The 19,522-nt window shown below is 38.8% G+C and overlaps 1 long non-coding RNA gene across 2 annotated transcripts in view; it reads left to right on the top strand.

Moving 5' to 3' along the window:
* The window catches only part of LOC122889335, a 44,793-nt gene extending 25,635 nt beyond the window's left edge, over positions 1-19,158 (top strand). The window contains exons 3-5 of one of the 2 annotated variants that reach the window (XR_006380885.1): positions 15,723-15,827; positions 18,053-18,173; positions 18,689-19,158. This is a non-coding gene — a long non-coding RNA (uncharacterized LOC122889335). Of the gene's footprint in view, positions 1-15,722; positions 15,828-18,052 lie in introns of both variants that reach the window. The other variant, XR_006380884.1, reaches the window with a different exon arrangement.
* Positions 19,159-19,522: the final 364 nt, after the last annotated feature.

Genomic DNA, 19,522 nt, shown 5'->3' with positions numbered 1-19,522 from the left:
ATTATGGTTTGGGGTGCCTGTGTGACTTAGTTGGTTAAGGCTTTAACTCTTTTTTTTTTTTTAATTTTTTTTTTTTTAAAGATTATTTATTTATTTATTTGACAGAGAAAGATTACAAGTAGGCAGAGAGGCAGGCAGAGAGAGAGAGGAGGAAGCAGGCTCCCTGCCGAGCAGAGAGCCCGATGCGGGACTCGATCCCAGGACCCTGAGATCATGACCTGAGCCGAAGGCAGCGGCTTAACCCACTGAGCCACCCAGGCGCCCCTTTTTTTTTTTTTTAAGATTTTATTTATTTATTTGAGGGAGAATGAGTGAGAGAGAACATGTTAGAGGAGAAGGTCAGAGGGAGAAGCAGACTCCCCAAGGAGCTGGGAGCCTGATGCGGGACTCGATCCTGGAAGTTCGGGATCATGACCTGAGCCCAAGGCAGTTGCTCAACCAACTGAGCCACCCAGCTGCCCGAGGCTTTAACTCTTGATTTCAGCTTAGATCATGATCTCAGGGTCATGAGATTGAGTCCCACTCTCAATCTCAAGAGAGATTTTCCTTCTCCCCCTGCCCTGACTGTCCCCCTACCCCCATGCACAGGTGCTTGTATGCTTTGTCTCTCTCTTAAACACACACACATACACACACACACAACAAACAAAACAAGACAAAACAAAGAAACTACACTATGTTTTGATTTACCAAGCTTCTAAAGGAAACTGGAAAAATTGGATATCTCTCAATGTAATCATTAACTTTTACCAATTTACTATCATTACCATTCTTATTTATAATTATTGATTAGAATTTACTTTTGTTAACCATACTATGTGTCTGTATTTGAGTGTTTGTACCTAATAGTAATTATTTTCATTTGAATCAAATTCACAGCTTTCTTTTTTTCCTTTCTCAAGTGAATAAGAAGCCTCATGGTAGAATATAGTGATGCTACTAAAAGGGTCAAATCCCAGCACCATTTTCTCCAACATAGATTTCTTGGCTCCTTTACTTATTGGAAGAGAAGTGAGAGACTGTTCTGTTTCTCACCTTGGTTGGTCTTCTTTACCTAGAAATTTGAATACAGTGGTGAAACTCACTGGAACTGGCTTATTTGTCCAAATCCCATAAGTGTAAGAATTGGAATGAAGGAGTAGGAGTCTGAGGGACTTTGTCAAGATCATACCGTCAGGTGGGGGAATAGCTGAACTAAGACAAAACCATTCTGATTCTGTTCAGTGCAGTTCCAACTCTTTCCCAGATGCCTCTTGGCTGACTTCCCAGAAGTCACCCTACTCAAATTTGGCTTAGGTACAGATTTTTCTGTTAAAACAAAACAAGCCAAAAACAAAAATAAAAACGTCACCTTATTCACTGAAAGTACTTTTCCTACCCCTTCCCTCTCTTTATACCATTGCCTATTCGATAAAGAATGTAAGTAGAGATGTAGGTCCTGAAGCTTGAGCTAAGAGCTGCCCTTACAAAAACCTGTAAATTAGAGATTGTAGGAATGCAGTGTAGGTACATGCTATGGTTCTGAGAGCGTTGCTGGGTGGTTTAAGTTCTCTATCTCTGCTGAGACCTCTTAGAGCCTTGGTTCTTTTCCTTCCCTTCCTTGCCTTTGTTTGCTGTAAGAAACTTTTTTTTTTTTTTTCTTTTCAGTGTAACAGAATTCATTGTTTTTGCACCACACCCAGTGCTCCAAGCAATAGGTGCCCTCCTTAATACTCACCACCTGGCTCCCCCAACCTCCCACCCCCCCCCCTTCAAAACCCTCAGATTGTTTTTCAGAGTCCATAGTCTTTCATGGTTCACCTCCCCTTCCAATTTCCCTTAGCTCCCTTCTCCTCTCCATCTCCCTATGTCCTCCATGTTATTTATTATGCTCCACAAATCAGTGAAACCATATGATAATTGACTCTCTCTGCTTGACTTATTTCACTCAGCATAATCTCTTCCAGTCCCGTCCATGTTGCTACAAAAGTTGGGGATTCATCCTTTCTGATGGAGGCATAATACTCCATAGTGTATATGGACCACATCTTCTTTATCCATTTGTCTGTTGAAGGGCATCTTGGTTCTTTCCACAGTTTGGCAACCATGGCCATTGCTGTTATAAACATTGGGCCATTGCTGCTATAAACATTCTTTTCACTACATCTGTATCTTTGGGGTAAATACCCAGGAGTGCAGTTGCAGGGTCATAGGAAAGTTCTATTTTTAATTTCTTGAGGAATCTCCACACTGTTCTCCAAAGTGGCTGCACCAACTTGCATTTCCACCAACAGTGTAAGAGGGTTCCCCTTTCTCCACATCCTCTCCAACACACGTTGTTTCCTGTCTTGCTAATTTTGGCCATTCTAACTGGTGCAAGGTGGTATCTCAATGTGGTTTTAATTTGACTCTCCCTGAGGGCTAGTGATGATGAACATTTTTTCATGTGTCTGATAGCCATTTGTGTGTCTTTATTGGAGAAGTGTCTGTTCATATCTTCTGCTCATTTTTTGACATGATTGTCTCTTTTGTGTGTGTTGAGTTTGAGAAGTTCTTTATAGATCCTGGATATCAACCTTTTGTCTGTACTGTCATTTGCAAATATCTTCTCCCATTCCGTGGGTTGCCTCTTTGTTTTGTTGACTCTTTCCTTTGCTGTGCAGAAGCTTTTGATCTTGATGAAGTCCCAAAAGTTCATTTTCGCTTTTGTTTCCTTTGCCTTTGGAGACTTTTAAATCATTGATGGAAACTTCTCTCAGCCTAGTCCAATTAACTAAGAGAAATTCCTGCCTGTATATTTAGAAAGTAAGGAAGGTTTGATATTCAAAAAAAAAAAAAATATATATATATATATATATATATCTTTGGGTTTCGTATCAAAATGCAGTTTTTAGGGAAAAGTGTTTTATGAAAGGGATCTCTGGTCGTCCTAGCTTTAACTTGCACATGCACACATGCATGCCCGTGTGCATGTGTGAGTGTGTAGTATTAGTTCTTTTTATCCCGTGTAAAAATGAATTAGAAAAAAAGATCGCTCAAAGTTAATGAAAATATTGAACACAACTTTGAAATATTGGTTTCAGTAGTTGAGTTACTTCAGCCAACTTTCTGAGTCAAAACTGAAGGACATCATTTCCCAATTCTGGTTTATAAAGTCTCTTCCTCATAATGTCTTCCTTCAAGAAGGGAAGCTGTCCAAAATAAGAAGAAGGGAGGAGTATTGAGTGGAAATGATGATTCATTACTGTAACTCCCAGCAATAGAATAAACCATTCACACAGTTCTTGGTCCTCTGTTTTTCTATGCCATTATGTTAATGAATCACTGCTATTTACTGCTTGGGGAGTAGCACCTTTCAACACCTGTAAGAAAGAAACGCTGTTTGAAAGTTGGCTTCTAGGTTAGAATACCAGTATGTTTTGTGACGTGCTCTAGTTCCAAAAGCCTGGTAGCAGAAAGGACTACATTCATATTCTAAACCTGAAGATACAGCTTCTCTTAGGGAGGAACTGTGTTCTTCTTGCAAATGTCTCACTGGATTGAGATCTGAACATGCATGCATCCCTGTCACTATCAGGCAAAAGAGACCTGATCTGGAATTTGTCCGTATTGACTCTGGCTTATTTAAAATAGAGAACTACCAAATAAGGAGATTGAACACTACCTTTGCATCTTAAAGAGAATTTATCATATTTTGGATTCACTCTCTTGGCTTTGAACTTTCCAAGATATTTTGGGCCAAGATAGTAATGACCTCTTTTCCTAGTTAATCTTGGTCTGCAAACTTCGTTTTCTGAAACTAATTCTAAAATCAGTCAATTATAAAAAATATATATATATAATAAAAAATAAAATAATTTTGTCTCAGGAATATTACATTTAACTATATTAACCCAGCATTGTTTTGCTTAATGTTTTTGTTTCTTTATGCTGGCATGATAAGGATAACAAACTCCATGTTCAGGTCCTTTGCACCTGATGCATGAGGTAGTTTGTCTCACTTTTTTGAATGTTTATTGAAGTATGAGAATTCATTTTCGTTTCTCTAATATATATTATTATTGCCTCAGTAGAGCTTTCTGGTAAAGAACGACTTTATTGCCATTTAGATATCTGAAAATTCCATCTGGATGAAAGTAACTTTGAATGATAGGATTCTCTTTGAGAGTATAATTCATTCCCTCCAAAAGAAATAAAGAGGCTTAGAATACAAAATAGGAGACCAGCACAAATACTAATAATGCTAGGGTAGCCAAGTAGTTCTAGAATCTTTGCTTCCCAAGTCCCATGACCAATGGAAACAGTTCCCCAGAGAGAAGCACTATCTCCAGTTGGACATGAAAAAGAGTAAATAATACAATAAAATTGTTAGGGATTAAATGGCAACTCAAATAATCTCTTTGCTTTTAGGTCAAGTACATTTGCTTTCTAAGCAAATGGAAAATAGGTCTTAGAAATATTATTTTAGCTAGTGTGGTATTTTTACTTAAAAACCATTTTATGCCTAGTCATAGTTCCAGATGGCCAGTGTGGAAATCACTCAACTCACTGTGGAGGGAAAACTAAAATTTATAGCTGGGAATTTACTAGGATTTTGTTGTATTATAGAAATTCAGAATAATGTAGAACCTCTAAAATATCTGGGTATGGTGCAGAGATATAGTAAATAGGCATGATATGGCTATGCTGTAACAAAAACAGTTTTATTCAACACACATCATCAAGTGACATACGTATAAAAAACTGTCTCATCAATACTTGGTCACCCATAATTCACATGGGTTCTTTGTCAATTTAATAATTTCTTCATTTATGCTCTCTGGAGTGGACTCATTCTTTCAGAGAATATTAGTTAACAACAGTTTAAAAAAAAGATGAATATATTGACTATTACCATGGGGATATTACTTCCCAATTTCTTGCTGTGGACTCTTGTTCTAGGGATGTTAAAGAATATGGATTTTTGTGGTTCTTGCTATTTGCTAAAAATCAGTGATAAGAGAGTGGCACATAGGGATTCCTGGGTGGCTCATTCAGTTAAGCTGCTGCCTTTGGCTCAGGTCATGATCCCTGAGTCCTGGGATTGAGTCCCTCATCAGGCTTCTTGTTCGGCGGAGAGCCTGCTTCTCTCTCTGTCTCTGCCTACCACTCTTCCTGCTTGTGCTCTCGCTCTCTTGCTTTCTAATAAATAAATAAATAAATAAATAAATAAAATCTTAAAAAAAAAAAAAGAGTGGCACATAAATTATAATAGTTCATCTAATTTTTTCTTTTTCTTATGATTTTCTTGGGGTCTACTATGTGTCTAAATTTTCTGTAATCACTTGTCATTCCAAGACATATTAAGGCCTTTAGTAAATTACCTTTATGGATTATATCCAATCAAAACATAATGTTTCTTCATAGTATGAGGTTTGATTTCACTGAATTTAATAAATATTTATTTAGTAGTAAATTCATGGATTTGCCAGGTGCCAGAGATACCACTAGGTCCTAGTAGACCCTATTAACTTGCTAAAATATAGAAATGGTGAGGACAAAAGGCTTTTGTGCCTTCACCATAGATGTCTTGATGGAGGTTATAGGGACTCACCAAATCTCTGAAATTTGGATGGGATCCTTAGCCTTGTAAACTATGGAATATTATTTTTCCTTTTCTGAGCCTCATGTTTATGTATAAAATGGAGATAACACCTATATTACATGGTGTTCTGAGGATTAAATTAATGTATATAAAATACCTAGTGTCATAACTGACAGAAGATGCTCCACAAAGGCATTTATCCTATTACTAATGTTCTTAGGAGGACCACCTTCATCTGGGAACACTGAAATTTAGAAAAGAGCATTATGGTTTGATTTGCTTAGAAGTCTTAGTGTTTACTGAGTCAGATTATGAAAGATCAGTGGGGCAGAAAGGACTATCACCAGCCCAAATCCCTCACAAAAAAGAAAGGGGAATGAACCCTTTCTCAAATTCTAAGGCATTCGGGAAAACTAAATTACTAAACAGGAAAACTCCTGCTAAGAAGATGCAGAGATGTTCTTCCCTTTGGAGGATTGGGTGAAGGAACTCTATTAATGTCAAATGAAAGAGTGCCACATTCTTACTTCACGGTAAGCTCCCGAGAAGTATATACATCATTCATTCATTCCACAAATATTGTATGAGTACCATCCAGGAGGTATTGTTTTGAGTGCTGAAAATAGAGAAGTGAAAAGACAACTGATAAAAAATCACTACAAACTTCCATTGTAGTAAAGAGAAAGATAATAAATATGGTCTGTAAATAATGCATGAGGTTAAAAAAGAAGATTCAATGAGTGCTAGTGGGAGAATAAATCTGAGAAGAGGATAAAGAATGCTGGAGGTTGCAGCTCTAAATGGAGTAAGCCAGGGTAGGCTTCATGTCTCCTCTGAGACACCATTTGAAAGAAATACAAAAATAAGCCATGTAGATAATCAGAATTAAGGGTACTATAAGGGAAGGAGAAAGTTAAGACTTTTTAGTTCAAAGACTTCGTGGTAAGAGCATACTAGGATATTCCAGAACCAAAGTTGAAGACTGAGACCACAAGGTAAGCAAAAGGAAGAGTATAGGGAGAAATAATAGGAAACCAGATCACATAGGACTATATGTAGACCTTGATAAGGAGTTGGTTTTTACTCCCAATTGTGTGAAGCCATTGGAGGACTTCGAGCAGATGAGTGTCATGCTTTGACTTTGTTTTTTAAGTCTTTTTTTTTTTTTAAGATTTTATTTATTTATTTGACAGAGAGATAGATTACAAGTAGGCAGAGAGGCAGGCAGAGAGAGAGAGGAGGAAACAGGCTCCCTGCTGAGCAAAGAGCCCGATGCGGGACTCGATCCCCGGACCCTGAGATCATGACCTGAGCCGAAGGCAGCGGCTTAACCCACTGAGCCACCCAGGCGCCCTGTTTTTTAAGTCTTGACGTAACTCCTGGGTGAGAATAAACTTTAGGGGAGGGGGAAGGGTACACAATGGGATTAGGAGCAATAATTAGGAGCTCTCTTAGGAAGACATTATTTCTTCTATTGAGGAAATTGTCCACTGTATTAGCTAAGCTATCTGGATGGTCTTTATGTTATAGGTAGGACTATTCAGTGCTAGCAGGAAACTTAATATTCTTGAGCAAGAGAGTTGCAACTTGCAGGAAACACTGCAGCCAACCTGTCCAGAGTCCTGGAGGGCCACACTGAGCAACAGTGATAACAGAGGGTCCAATGTAAGCAGCTTCTGTCCCAGTCAGATTTAGGGAGCAGTGCCATGGTAGCTGCAGGAGGCAGGAGCACTGTACAGCTTCCATGGTATTGTGCATGATTTGGCGGGGGGGGGGGCGTGCACGGGAAGCAGCCATAGGGAAAGCAGGGTCTCAAGTGTGGCTGTGGCCTTTAGGCTGTACATCAGTGCCCCTAGTACCAGAGGTGAGGCCTAGAGTAGCTCCATGTTTGCATGTATCAGTATGGATGGTTTTAGAGTAAATGGAAACAGACATTTTGGCAGGGTGAACTTTTGTAATATTAACAAGTAATTTAGGCATCTGGGATTTGCAGCATCAGTTGCCTTAGGGAAGGAATGTTGCAGCAGAAACTCGGTGAAATTTCAAAAGTCCTATTTCCCCAAGAGAACTCAGGGTAGAGAGAATGCTCTGTGAGTCAGAACAAATCTTGCAACTCTCTGATGCTTTAGGTTTGGAGATGAGAAGTGGCAAAAGCGAAACAAAGGGGGTAGTCCCCTGTGGGTGTCTAAGAAAAGGGAGACCAGTTCTCTCCTTCACATAAGGAGATAGTATTCAGCAGGAATGACCAAACCCTAGAGAAATTTGGGGGCATGTGATAGCAGAAGGGATTTACCCCTCTTTTTCTGGGTAAAGCCCAGTGAAATGCTAAAACTCCATAGAGAAAAGACCAGAATGGTTTGTCTAGGCAGATGTGTGTGTGAGACATAGTCATGAATCATCTGTATTACAGCATGGGGCAGGAGCAGAATGAGTCAGAGAGTCCCAGAGGGACCAAAAAATGAAGAATTTGAGAAGGAAAGATAGAAAGAGAGAGAAAGAAAGAGAACGAGAAAACGAGGAGAGCCCCGATGAGCATTAATGAGCCCTACTGGGTCCTTTGCATGGGGATGAGAAAGAAGGTATCTGTGACCCATGTGGGATAACCACTAAGGTCTATACAGGATGGTAGACATCTCAGAAAGTGATATCTAATTGTCTGATTTCCTCCACTTCACAGAACAAGAGACAACTTTGCTGCAAAGGGAGCTGCATGGGGTTGGGAATGAATGTCAGGGACTTGTTGAAGTAGACATTGAATCTCTTGTACAATTCAGTTTTTGAATTGAGGCTTATACTTGCAACACATTTGTAATACCACTTCATTTTAACCATCAGAGTTAATAAATATGGAAATAGGGCATTTCTTTTTTCCACCTGTTCACATCCACTAATTAAAAGCCCAAACCAGTCACTATTAAAAGTAAACAAATAATGAAATTGGCTAGATGTGTTAGGCAAAAATTTCTTAGGTTATAATTTAGCTTTTAATACTTTTTCCCAAAAGTAAAAAAAAAATAATAATTAAAAAAAGAGAGTGGGAGATGTGAGCAAGAAATGTGACTCCATTAAAGGCAGAGGGGAAGGCAAGAAGTACATGGATAAAGAAAGATGAAGATGCTGATGGGGAGGAATGAAATGAGAACACAGACTATCCCAAAGTAAGGAGGTCAAGTAGGAATTAGAGGAGAGAGAAAGTGAGGGAATTTATGCTGGATGTGCCCCATCTTTGGTAAAGTGGGAGGCAAATCTGCAAACTGGAATGGAGTGGGCAGAGGTGGGCTAGGGGAAGTGGGTAGGGGCCAAAGAAAGTGGAGGGAACAAGGGCCACTCTGGAGATTGTGATGCAGTCAACAAGGAGAGAACATTTGCCAAGCAGCAGTGAAATCTCAGTTGAAATTAAATAATATGAATTGCCAAGGCAGATGTCTATTTCTTTCCTTAATCAATTTTTGCTTTATTATAGTTGTAGTTATTTAACTGATTTTGTCACATGAGGAAATGATTGGTCATTTTTCTCTTTCTTTTTATATATGCGTTTAAAACAAAATTATTTGTTTTGACTCTCTGAAAGAGCATAAAATATAGGCCTTGGGAACTTTTCATACAGTTTTATTGGCCTTTATATATAATTTATGTAGATCAGTTTTACCTTCTAAATATATTTGGCACATTATCTGTAAGACCTTGGGACAAAAAGAGAAAGATGGAGAGAGGGAGAGAGAGAAGAAGGGAAAGGAAGCGGGAGGGAAGGGGTGAGAGATGAAGAGAATGGAGAAGCAGCATAGTCCAGGAATTTGGGGCATCCCACTCACAACTTTTCTCTTGCATATATAAATATGGCTGTGTCATTTTAAATGGCTAAGGATTCTTGAGTAAAGAAACATCTTTAAGTTTCTACTGTCTCACCTTATTGTTTTCAAACTATATAGTCTCTAAGAAATACTGACCAAGGGGTGTCTGGGTGGCTCAGTCATCAAGCATCTGCCTTTGGCTAAGGTCATGATCCCAGGGTCCTGGGATCAAGCCCCACTTGGGCTCTCTGCTCAGCGGGAAGCCTGCTTCTCCCTCTCCCACTTCCCCTGCTTGTGTTCCCTCTCTCTGTGTGTCTTCTCTCCCTGTCAAATAAGTAAAATCCTAAAAAAAAAAAAAAAAGAAATATCGACCAAAATTAGTTTATGTGATGCATGAGCAGGGCATTTGAAGTTAGATGTACCAGAGAGAGATGCATAATAGGATTTCAATAAATAATATTACTGATAATTTTTAAGAGACTTCTCTTCTAAGGCCAGTACTCATCTAGTAGGAGTGGAGCCAAGAAAAGGAATCAGAAGTGGGATTTGTACACTTAGTCGTCTGAGTACCACTCTGTGACTTTCATGAATATCAGGAGCTGGTGTACTCACTGTAAGAGGGGCAGGCAATACATTAGCTGGAACTATGGGAAGAGAAAGATGGTAGATGCTCAAATCAATGCTAGGCAAAATAAAGCAGCAAGGAGAATTTATTATTGACAGACTTTTATTACAAAAACACTTCTCTGTGAAATGAAAAGGAAGAAAGGGAGAAAGAAAAAAAGAGGAAGGAGGAAAGGAGGGAGGAAAGACTAGAAGGGAGAGAGGGAGGGAGGGAAGAAAAATTTTTTGTCTTAACCACAGTTACCCTACTTATACCTTCACCTCATCATACTCCCAGAATCCACAGATTGTTGCCTTTCAGTCCTTCAGTTTCCTGTGAAACTTAATGGCAACTAAGATTTCTGTGCTTTAACAGCATGTTAGTGGGGAACATTTGTCTCTAGGCTGAACTTTCCTCCCTCACCTTACTCCAGCACATTACTTTTGTCTTATTTGCGGAACCTGATTTAGGAAAATTTGGCTTATCTTCACCCATATTTGTAAGGATGGAGAAAAAGGAATTTTAATACCATTTTGCAGCCTTACTCATGGAGTCATATTTAAGACAGATAGAAAGGTGGCCTAGCAGAAGTTAAGTATTCCCTATTTTCTCTGTGCTTACTCCTGCTCTGTTCACTTCACAGTCTTGCCAAGCCCTCTGTCTTTGTGCAGCTTGCTTTTGTTCGAAAGCAAAATAGATACTGAAGCTCAGGCTTTTGTAAGTCATGACTCTACACAGAGAAGGCTTTTGACCTGGAAAATCCATCACGCACGTATGTTTTCTAAACTCACCAGAACCTTGACAGGGAGACGGCAAGCCTCTGGAAACTTAACTGGAAACAAAACACAGCTCCCCACCAGAGCCTTCTTCTTTGAAAAGAAGTCTGAAAGACACCTTGTGAGCACATACTTATGTCTAGTATGTAAATAAATTATACATAATAAGTTTTCAGAGGGCTATTAGCTTTTCTCAAATCCAATAAAAGCTATCTCCCTCTTGCACTGGGCACAAGTGATGAGATTTCTTGGAAGTTTTCCAGATAAAGTCTTTTGGAATTATGGGAAAGGGTTTCATGGCATTAATAATGCCTCCCATTAATTCCAGGAAAGTCATTTCCCACCTACCTCTCAATTGGCTAATCCCAAGAAACTTTTTTTTTTCTGAAAAAATGTATCTAATTTAACTCATATCTCTAAGTAACAGCACATAAAATTGTAGGGAAGGAAAAAATGATACAAGATGGGATCCAGAGGAAGACAAATGATAAGAGACTCTTAATCTCACAAAACAAACTGAGGGTTGATAGAGGGGAGGGGAGGGGAGGGAGAGGGTGGCTGGGTTATGGACATTAGGGAGGGTATTTGCTATGATGAGTGCTGTGAAATGTGTAAGACTGATGATTCATAGACCTGTACCCCTGGGTCAAATAATACATTATATATTAATGAAAAATTGCTTATGATATGGTAAATAAAAGAAAAAGTAGTCTATGCCATGATCATGCTTATTTAAAATTCTGCATAAATGAGGATGACAAGGATTAGAAAAAAGAATGGCAAGTCACCTGTGATATAGAAGGTTTTCAATAAGCATTGGTGAGTGAACTATTAAAGCACATCACACACACAAAAAAACATTGGATTATTAGAGTAGTGGAATGTTTGGTAAAATTGTTCAATTTTCTTTAGACTATAATGCTTATTCAATAAGTTTTTAAAAAATCAATTGGTTATGGGGCACCTGGTGGCATAGTTGGTTAAGTAACCAACTATTTGTTTTTGGCTCTGGTTATGATCTTGGGGTCACAAGAGCAAGCCCCAAGTCCCCCAAGTCAGACTCTGTGCTCAGGACAGTGTCTGCTTGAGATTCTCAGCTTCTCCCTCTTCCTTTGACTCACCCCCCCGCCATCCCCACTCATGCACAGACAAGCGTGCTCTCTCTGTCTCTCAAATAAAGAGTCTTTTTAAAAGTCAATTTGTTCTATGAAATTGCTATTAAAGCCCTTGATCTTCTTTATAACCATCCCCAGCCATCCTGCAACTGAACTGCTTCCATCCTTCTCATCAGTCTCTGGTGATATAAAAAAAGATCCAAGCACTATAAATATAGTGATTATTCAGCTGATACAAGACAGAATACTAGGAATTTGTTACTGCATTCTCAAATTCAACATTGACCAATAAGATGACATAATTAAGGGACTATGTGATGTGTTCTCAAATAGGTAATTTAATACTGGTAACTGAATTTTAACTTTTATAAATATGTTCCATCTTTTGGTCTCAAAGAAAGGTGAATACCTGGAGAAATAATACTTGAAGAATCCTTGGTCATTTGTACAACACCATGAATAGTTGGATAAGGGAGAGGAAAAGAGCAAGGGATTGGAGGGTCAAGTGCATTTGGGACAGGGCATGTTGAAGAGAGAAAGTAGCAAAGAAAGGGGAGACCAAATAACTCCTTCTCAGGTTCTTCCCAAACCTTTCCCTGCTGTCCAAGAGCAAGATTCATGACTGTGTTGCACCTGGGACTGTGGAAGTTGCTGCTGCCATGTTCAGTTTTTGAGAAAGTGACTGGGATTTATTGCTTCATAGTGAAGACAGTCATGTCCAAGCTGCCTTGTGGCCTGAGGGATTCCTGAGCCAGTAGTGAGTCTGTTTAGGGATTAGAACTTTACATTTTCAGACGAGATTTGTAGTCATAAATATAAAGTCAGGGACGCCTGGGTGGCGCAGTTGGTTAAACGACTGCCTCCGGCTCAGGGCGTGATCCTGGAGTCCCGGGATCAAGTCCCACATCAGGCTCCCAGCTCCATGGGGAGTCTGCTTCGCTCTCCGACCTTCTCCTCGCTCATTCTCTCTCTGTCTCTCTCTCCCAAATAAATAAAAAAAAATTAAAAAAATCTTTTAAAATAAATAAATAAATAAATATAAAGTCAGTATCATGGCATATTTAACAGTTGTTTAAGAGAGTATTAGGATAACATTAAGATCAAATGTCAGAGCTTTTAAGTTTTCTTTTGTAGATTATGAATCTACAGATTTTAGCCATTCACTTTCAATAACAAAATAAATATCTTTGATATTAACTGCAAGTTTTGTACTGTGCATTGATACCCAGTCTCCAAGCAATCCAGATTGTTTTCTTTTAGGAATCATTAATCTGTACTTTCTTTTCAATGATGAACATTTTACTTTAAACAACAATCTGTTGACTTTACTTACTTGTGAGAAATTCATACTTGCTTACTTACTTGTTGAATTATGTAACTGACCCTTGTTTAAAGTAATCAGGAATGAGACTCAGAACTCACACATCAAGGAGCCTGTGAGAGTTGTACTCCTTGCTTTAAATAATGTGACTTAATGTGTGTGGGGGGGCATGTGTGTGTGTATGCATGCACATATACACCCATATACATGCAGAAGTGTGGCTATTAGGGCAAGAAAACAGGGGCACCTGTGTGGCTCAGTGGGTTAAAGCCTCTGCCTTCTGCTCAGGTCACGATCCCAGGGTCTTGGGATCGAGCCCCACATCGAGCCCTGCATCTAGCTCTGCATTGGGCTCTCTGCTCAGCAGGGAGTCTGCTTCCTCCTCTCTCTCTGCCTGCCTCACTGCCTATTTTTGATCTTTGTCTGTCAAATAAGTAAAATCTTAAAAAAAAAGAGAGAGAGATATAATATGTAGTAACTTTTTTAAATGCCTATCCTGTGCCAGACATTGTTTCAGGCACTTTACTCATTAAATTCTCAGAATTACCCCATGAGGTAAGTACCATTATCTTTCCCATTTCATAGATTATGAAACTGAATGTTAAATCATATCAGGATGTGTTTTTTTTTAAACAATAGAAAAGGAGTGATTAAAACAGAGGAAATTAGAAGGGAAAGGGAGTAGCAGTTCTGTCATTTCCTGTCCTTTCAGAGCTGTTTTAAAGCATGACAAAATGAAAGATGACAGATTTTCTGGGAACAGTAACCCTTCCTTGCCATGGTCAATATTGGAAAATTAGATGAGCTATATACATGGATTTTGAGTTGCAAGTTGAGTTATTTCTCTATTTTGTTGAAATCTCATTGAAATAGTTTGATAGTTATTTCCTTTGAAGTAGATGGTATTGCTTATGACATGACATTGAAATCCACTGAAACTGAGAATGTTTCTCATGTTCATGATTGTATTTTAGATAGAAATAGCCTGTAAAGGGTCAGAAATAAGTGACATACTGTTTTCACAGGCACAAGAGTACCTTGTTTTAATGTAGAGCTACATCAAAACAATCACCTCCCAAGACTTTGCCCCATGTCCAATTGGGGCATTCGGTGAGGTTGTGCTCTTTGTTGTCAAAGAAAACAAGCACACAATGTGTTTGATTTCACTTCATTTATAACACAACACACACACACACACACACACACACACACCCCTACAAAAAGACAAAACCACCGAAAATACTGAGTGGTTCTTTTTTAGCAGTGAGTTGATATTTTTTCTCTCTTTGACGGACTTTTTAAAACTGTCTGCAATAAACAGGTCTTCATTTTGCAATAAGAAAATTTCTAGAAGACAATTAACCACTATTTATCACTTAGCTGTCAAATAAATGTTGTATCAGGATCTTTGTAGAAGATCCAAAAATGTAGAGAGGGCTCCTGCAACCTAGAAATATTTTGCATATTGTGGAAAGAGGCACAAAGAATGGAGGCAGTATGCAGTGACACAGTTAATGATTTCTTTATAAGAGGAAACTCTAAGGAAACCCTTAGAGTTGGGTATTTTGGAGGAGATTCCAAAGAGGAAAATATATTAGGCTTGGCTCTAAAAGATGGATCCAGTCCAAAGGATCATGTGAATAGAAGGGAATTCCTGTCAGATGTAATGACTTCCATAAAGGTAAGAAAGTACTATATTTATTTAAAGCTGAGACATACAATTCATAGTAAAGAGAAACAGATTCATCCCAATTATGGAAGCCCTTGAATGTCATATTAATATCTGCTAAAGAGCAACCTCCTTAAGTCCTTCTAGCATACCATTTTCAGGGGCACAGAAACCAGATAAGGCAATCCCAAAGTCTCAGAAGAGGTATTCCAGCCTCCATGCCTGCATTCCTTTTGAATATCATCCTTTGTTCTGTCTCTTTGTCCTACCTACTTGATAGTAGCATCTTGATTTTAAATTGTCAGCTTTGTTATTCAGGATAGAGTTTCTTAAAACCACTTTGGCGCAATGGTTGGCAATGTTAGTGATGTCATGCTCCCACACCTGCCCCCAGAATTATACCATACATTGCATCAGCCAAAGCTTCATTTTGTCCTAGCATGAACTTGCCAAAGGAAGGTGATAAGAAAGTATATTTGGTATTATTTGCTATGTAACAAATCTCTCCAAGGCTTAGCAGTTTGAAACAACAAGTATTTATTTTGTCACCAGTTTCTGGAGTTCAGGAGCCTGGAAGTGCCGTAGCTGGGTGATTGTGGGTCAGGTCTCCTTAAGCTGCTGGTATTGACTGCCATCTCTGAAGACTTGTGACTAAGGCTGGTGAATTTGTTTCCAAGCTCATTCAAGTGGCCATTGGCATGAGCTTCAGTCTCTTGCTTTGTGAGCCTCTCCTTAGGGCTGCTCACAACATGGCTTCCCACAGAGTGGCTGTTTCAAGAGTGAGAGGAAAAAGTGCAAGAGAAAGCTACCAAGAGAGAAGCCAAGGTATCTGTTATAACCTAATCTTAACATTGAAACATTATCTCTCTGCCTTTTTCTGTAGGTCAGAGAGACCTTGGTATAACATAGGAAGGGACTACACAAGGGTGTGAGTACCAGGAGGGAAGCATCATTGGGAACCATCCTGGAGTCTGTCACAGATAATTAGGTAATTTTTCTGAACTGCATTACAAATAAATCATTTACAAAGATGAATTTGGCTACTATGTATGCATATTTAACAGGATGAAATGGAGTCTTTAAAAAAGCCGTATGCCTGGTCTATTTGGCATTTCTTAATTACACTGAGACACATACCAGTTTCCAGAATAGTGACACAATGCTATCTCTATGCAGAAATGCCAACTATGGAGTAAAACCTGCATTGGGCTGTGTATGTGAGCAGAGAGATAGCTCTGTACTAGCCCCTGAGATTAGGTATACTTTATGGGGAACATGGAGCTGGAGAAGTCTAGGTTTCCACTGCTTTGTGACACTGTCACCCTTTCTGGTCATCTGAAAAGTACCTGAGTGCATTGGGGTAGATAAAACATTTTAATTCTCTAACTGCTTGGGATGTCTACCCTCTCTGCTCATCTCATAGCCTTGGTAGCAGAGGACTGGCTTCTACAGAATGTTGGTAACACAGTGTTGCCCCTGGAGGGCTGATGGGGACAATTAGGCTGCCCCAGTTCTTTTCACTGGTGTGTTTGATCATGGAAATGCAAGTTGAAAATTGAAGAAATAAATTGAGGCTGAAAAAGATTCAAATAAGGTAACTACTAAATTTCAAAACCATAAAGTGAAAAAGAACTACAAATAGTTTACACCTGAAGAAGTAAATTTCTTAAATAGTAAGTACCAACTAGTTTTTTCCAGTGAATTTTTTGGAAGTGCAGTATTCACTTAAATACATGATATATTTTTAAATGTAGTTTTTATAAGAAATAATGGCATCCCAATAATTTCTACCACATGTATGTAACCCCGAGTTTTGTGACTATATTGAGTCTACCATTATGGGGTCAGATTTTCCTTTAACATTTGTAAAAATATCATTTATGGTCCCATTCCACACCTCATTGGAAGGCCAGTATGTTTCCTGTGATCTCTGGAAATTATCAAGTATTTATGCACACCAGCCCAATTCTTAATTCCTTCCTCAATCCAATTAGCTTGTCTTTCTGGGTCTGGACTGGTCTGTCCATCCACCATCACCACAAACATGCCTTTGTCTGTGATTACCCCAAAGCATACAGGAGACCAGTAAATAGTATGTATCACTCTGGATGTTATTTATGGGTGCAGGAAGACAGGAGCTAATGGAAGGTTGCATCCTATCCCATAACTGAGAAAACAATTTAAAATTTAAGAATTTTCTTGGGGTGCCTGGGTGGCTCAGTGGGTTAAAGCCTCTGCCTTCAGCTCAGGTCATGATCCCACGGTCCTGGGATCGAGCCCCACATCGGGCTCTCTGCTCAGCAAGGAGCCTGCTTCTGCCTGTCTGCCTACTTGTGATCTCTGTCTATCAAATAAATAAATAAAATCTTAAAAAAAAATAAAATCTAAGAATTTTCTTAAAAGACTCTGTATGGCTTCCTATTCCTAAGGGATCCTCTGAGCACAGCCTCCTACTGTGTTGCTGGGCCTCTTTTCTTTCCAACTGGTTGTTGTATCATCCTCATTTCTATCTTATTTATTGTTACTGTTCTTAAATTCCTCTTCACTCTTCCTCTCCTCCTCTCTCCCATGTCTCACCCACCACTCTTCCTCCTTGCATTCTGTGTTCTCTCTGAAGATAGTGCATGGAAGACTTCTTTAATACCCACAGCAGCCACCAAAGTCTTTTCCTAAACAAAAGGGCCACTTTTGCTCATATGAATTATAGTATTCCCTAGTATGCTAAAGTCTACTACAATCATTCTTATATTATGGAACAGATTTTCTTCATTCCTATCAAGTGTAGTGCAAAAATATGAGGTTATAAGCAAAAAATGAAAATAAACATATGATTATTGCTGTATTATTTCTGACACTGGTAGTTAAATATTCTTGTATTTTATAAGTGGTAATCTACTTAAAGTACTCAGGTTTATTGGAGCTATAACACTTTCAACACTGTACCCAGTTTATTTGTCAAGAAAAAGCCTTTCCAGCAGTTGACAACTCATGTAATTGCAAGTACTTAAAAACTTCTATTTTGAATAATCATGTATTATTACTTTAAATCAGCATGTTAAGCCTTACAAAGGGAGGTAATTGACAGTTAAAGGTCATGTTACAGCATTTTATTATTTGTGACAATAATGCTTTTAAATGTGTAGTCACCAGTCAATGGATAGCATGTACTCAGTATATTTCATCTTCACCATATGAGTTTATTTATTTCTGTAGGACCTCAGTGAAACCAGGTGGGAGGATGAAACAGAGATCAACGGTCTACCTTCATACGGAGAGAATTAGGACGAAGATATAAGCAAGACTTTCTACTGTTATTCTAACCTTGCTGATCATGGTATCTAATGAGTTTTCCTTTTAAATGAAAAAGAAGTTGAGTGTGGATATGAGAGTGTTTCTCAGAGACAGTTGTGTTGGTCCCTCCTTGGATCTTTGGGAATTTTCTTATCCCTAACCTTCACTTTGCCTTTGTTTCTCTTATGTGGAAGAGAGTAACAGCTTTAGAATCTCATGTCAAGATAGGTTTGAAGAGAAACATAAAACAGCAAAAGCCACGATCAGTTTTGTTTTTAAAGCTTTCAAGAGCATCACAGGAAACTTCCCATGCTTCAGGAGCTCATCAACCAGAGGAGCCCAAGACCTAGCCTTTTGTAGCTGTGCTCCTACTGGTTTGTTCTGTGTCACTGGAAATCCTCTCTTTATCTGAATTTTGTTAATTCTCCAACTAATCAAAATTATGATTGTGTAAGTGATTTAAGTGAGAGGCAAGCCTATGAACTTTTTGCTCCAGTAGCTAATAATCGGTGATTGCTTTTACATTTGATATATATATATTTTTTGTATTTTCTATAGGGAGATCACCTCACTCTTCTCTTCACAGTCCTCTGCAGACTTCCCATTCCACACGGAATAAAATGTGTACTTTCATGACGGCGGACAGATCCCTCCTGCAGCTTTCCCTTTGCCTCCTCTGTTCTAGTCTTGCAGGCCAGGCCTCCTTACCCTTCCTTTGAAACAAAAGCATACTGTTCCTTTTACCCTGTTTTGTGCATGTGATTTGTGCAAGTGATTTCCCCTCTGCTGTGCTTTTCCAGAGACTCTCTGACTTTGGGGTGCCCTGACTCTTGAAAGTGAATCTGCTCTAAATATATGGTGAGCCTTGCTTCTTGACCCAAACTTCTGAGAAATTGTTCTTAACTTTAAGAACTGTACTCACTTCTGGGTGTCTAAGTGTAAGGCTGTGGGTTCTTAATGTGAACATTCATTTAGATAGAATGGCATTTCCATCGAGGCCTGAAAGTTTTATCATTTTTAAAAATGCAAAAAGATACTCAAATTCTTACACAGTTTTCTCTTTAAAATATCTTTTTACATTTTAGGCAGAAAAGATACTATCAGGGGTTTTCTAATTTGTCTCCAAATTCTATAAAACATTTGTGACTGGATCAGTCCATTTCCACCTACAAATCACAATATTGATTGAGGTACTATTCAATGCTCAGAGTGGAGAAAGAAAAGCCACAAGGTCTGCCTTCAGTGTCTATTCTCCTTTAAAGTTATTGTCCATTTGGAGGCATAGTATAATAAGAATATAACAAAAGAACCTTGTACTCTTATCCCTTGATCCCAGCAGCAATGTTAAAAAGTGTCTCAATATTTATAAAGGGTGGGTGACTTGATCTCTGA

Source organism: Neovison vison, chromosome 11 (genome assembly GCF_020171115.1).
Source record: "Neovison vison isolate M4711 chromosome 11, ASM_NN_V1, whole genome shotgun sequence".
NCBI lineage: Eukaryota > Metazoa > Chordata > Mammalia > Carnivora > Mustelidae > Neogale > Neogale vison.
This window is presented reverse-complemented; position numbering and strand designations above follow the sequence as displayed.